The 3,790-nt window shown below is 35.5% G+C and overlaps 1 non-coding gene across 1 annotated transcript; it reads left to right on the forward strand.

Moving 5' to 3' along the window:
- Window positions 1-483: 483 nt before the first annotated feature.
- Window positions 484-590, forward strand: LOC128293521 (small nucleolar RNA R71). The gene has a single exon (XR_008283702.1). It is a non-coding gene; the product is annotated as a small nucleolar RNA R71 (small nucleolar RNA).
- The last annotated feature ends 3,200 nt before the right edge of the window (window positions 591-3,790 follow it).

Genomic DNA, 3,790 nt, shown 5'->3' on the forward strand with positions numbered 1-3,790 from the left:
TGGTCTTTGATTTCCTTGACCACCCCACGAAAAATTTGGGTGGTTCCTCCAACCTGCATTATAAATGTTACTATATGGATTGTTTTGAGGTCAAGGATTATTACCCATGTAATTTAATTGCTCGTTATCCATGCTGTGGCCATAAGGTTGGTATTCCGAATGGTTTGTTCCACAGCTACTTGCATTGCACTGCATTACTGGGTGAACCTGTGAAGAATTAAGAAAACCATCAATTTTTTTATTTAAGAGTTTTACCTGATTAGAGAGCATGGTGACCGAATTGACGTCATAAACACCGGCTGTTTTCGTTGGCTTTATCCTCATTACTTTCCACTGATAGTTATTCAGTGACACTCTTTTATAAACTCATAGGCATCTTCCGGTGTTTTATCATTGATGGTTCCGCCAGCAGTTGCGTCAACCATTTGCCGAGTCGAAGGATTCAGACCATTGTAAAATGTTTGTACTTGGAGCCAAAGCGGTAACCCATGGTGAAGGTACCTTCTCAGAAAGTCCTTGTATCTCTCTCATGCATCGTAGAGTGTTTCTAAATCCATCTGCACAAAAACAGAGATATCATTACGTAATTTAGCCATTTTAGCCGACGGAAAATATTTTAGTAAAAATTTTTCGGTCATTTGTTCCCAAGTAGTAATTGATCCTCGTGGTAACGAGTTCAACCACTGTTTAGCTTTGTTCCTCAATGAAAATGGAAACAACCGAAGACGAATGGCATCATCAGAAACGCCATTGATTTTAAATGTATCGCATAGTTCTAAAAAGTTGGCTAAATGAGCGTTGGGATCCTCATCCTGCAAACCATCAAACTGAACAAATTGCTGTATTATTTGAATAGTGTCAGGTTTTAATTCAAAAGTATTTGCAGCTACAGCAGGTCTAACTATGCTCGATTCAGTTCCTGTTAAAGAGGGTTTAGCATAATCATACATAGTGCGTGGAGCAGGATTTTGATTAACCGCAATTGCAGGAGGTAGCTGATTGCCTTGGTTTTCAGCCATCTCTTCGTTTAGGGGTTGAGTATCGTCTTCTTGCTCGTTCTCTATGTATCTCAAGCTTCGCCTTATTTCTCTTTGGTCTCTACGAACTCTGCGATCGATTTCTTCGTCAAAAAGTAGTGGCCCTGATGGGTTTCTTCTAGTCATAAACTATGAAAACCTACCAAGAGAAAGAAAGAGTAGGTTAATAAATATTAATAATAATAATTAAATTAAATTGCAAGAAAAATAAATGGCTAAAGTAATAAAAATTGAGTGTTCCTAATATCTTAGTTGCCCGGCAACGGCTCCAAAAACTTGATTGCGAGGTTTTGTGATAGGTTTTAAATATTTATAATTAATCTTTCTTGAAACTAACTATTATCACGATTTAGGCAAGTGTACCTACCAAACAGTAGTATAGTTTGAGCAAGACCGGATTGTCGAACCCAAAGGAACTAAAAGTACTAGTAATTATTGTCTTTTTATTATCTAGCCTAAGAATAATGGGGTTTTGTTTTAATTAACTAATTATCTAAACTAAGAACTCACAGGGAAAAGAATTGGGGAATTGCTTTTGGGATAAATCGATTGAATGAAGACAATACCTAAGGAAAAATCCACCTAGACTTTACTTCTTATTCTGGCTCCGAATCAGACGATTTATTCATTCAACTTGTTCCGTAGAGATCTCTAAGTTATGTTATTATCCCTATTCAAGACTAATAACGTCTAATCCCTAGATTGAATAACCGAGACTTTTCTCTAATTAACACTCTAGGGTTGCATTAACTTGATCTATTGGATCCCCTTATTAGGTTTCACCCTAATTCGGCAAAATCTTGTCACCCTATGTTTAGGCGCACAATCAACTCCGCTTAATTATGATAAATTTACTCTTAGACAGGGTCTATTCCTCCTTTGAATAAGAGCTTATCTTGAATCAGTATCCGGGGATATCAAAACAAGAATTAAGAACAAGTTAAATATTTATCATACAATTCAGAAAATAATAACAAGATTCGTTTTAGCTTTCATTCCCCTTAGGTATTTAGGGGATTTAGTTCATAACTAAATAAGAAAACATCTCAGAATAATAAAGAATACAAAATGTAATATCTTGATTTTGGGCCTAGTCGGAATAGTGGTTTCGTGACCACAAAATCTGAGATAGAAATAATTATTTTATGATTATTTTAAGGTCTATGATATGATTGCATGATTGTGTGAAAATTTCGTGATGAAATTCTATGCCTAAAGTGCTTAAATTGAAAGTAGGGACTAAATCGAATAAGTTGCAAAACTTGCATTCTAGAAGTTTTTAGTATGAAATTGTTTTGGAATATTAATGAGGAGGTCTTAAATAGAAATTTGACCAATTTTAAGTTCATGGACAAAATTAGGACATGGAAGGAATTTTTGGAAAGTTTAGTAGTAAGGGTATTTTGGTCATTTAGTTATTAAAATGAATTAAAAACAAAATTAAATGCCAATTTTTGTCCATCTTCTTCATTAGGCCGAAATTTCAAGGGTTTTCCATAGCTAGGGTTTGTTTCCAGCTTCCAAGCTCCATAGTAAGTGATTCCAACCCCCGTTTTTAATGATTTTTACGTTTTTGGAGTCCCGATAGCTCAATTAAGCTTATGCTAGCAATAATTCAACCTAGGGTTCATATTTGGAAAAATACCCATAGGTGAAATTTGTGTATTTTGGTGTTTTATGATAGAATATGAGGTTTTAAATTATGTTAGACAACTTGTGCAACTCTGTTTTAAGTGAAAACGAGCAAAAGGGCTTAATCGGTAAAAATACCTAATAGTCATAAGTACATGTTAGAGTGAGAATTTGATGTTGCCATAGAAGGGAAAAATGATCAGCATGTTATAAAACATAAGAATAAGGAATAAAGTTTAATTCCTGAGCCTAGGGGCAAAAGTGTAAATATGCAAAAGTTTAGGGGCAAAATTGTAATTTTTCCAAAATATGATTTTGGGTCAATTTGAATAATGTGAGTCCTAATTAGACTATATTTTAAGTGATAGAGCAAGGAAAACTGAAATTCGGGCTAAAATGGGGAAAATACCAAGTTGTGGACGAAATGGTAAAAGTAGCCATTTTCGCATACGAGGTAAGTTCATGTGTAAATGTAGTAACATAATTGTTGTTTTAAGGAATTTAATGTTGTTTATATGATATGATGCTTATTATTATCATGAAACGTTATGTTTTGTGGTTATTGTTGAATAATATGTAATTATGTGAATTACTTGATGAGTATGAACTATCACCGAGTATCAGTTCTGATATTCCGTGTAAGACGGCAAAGATGTGAGATCGAGGAAAAAAGCCCGTTTGAACCTTAGGAATAGATTAGGATACAATTGACATGTCACTAGGATGGTTGAGCATCCGAACTCTTTGAGTTGAGTCCGAGTTAACTTATGGATGCGAATGTCCGAACTCGTTGAGTTAAGTCCGAGTTAACTTATGGATGCGAATGTCCGAACTCGTTGAGTTGAGTCCGAGTTCGAGAGATGTAACTAGGCATCCGAGCTCGTTGAGTTGAGTCTGAGTTCACTTATGGATGCAAACGCCCGAGCTCGTTGAGTTGAGTCCGAGTTCACTTATGGGCGGGTTACATGGTAGCTTGGCTACATATGTGGCACTTATGTGCAAACTTTCCATGTATCCGAGTTATAGTCCGATGTGTTCAACGGGTAAAGTTCTACTGAAATGGAGGAATACTCAAGATGAAAGGGACGTATTGGTAAGTGTTGTGAAATGGATACTTTGAA

This window comes from Gossypium arboreum, chromosome 5 (genome assembly GCF_025698485.1).
Source record: "Gossypium arboreum isolate Shixiya-1 chromosome 5, ASM2569848v2, whole genome shotgun sequence".
Lineage (NCBI taxonomy): Eukaryota > Viridiplantae > Streptophyta > Magnoliopsida > Malvales > Malvaceae > Gossypium > Gossypium arboreum.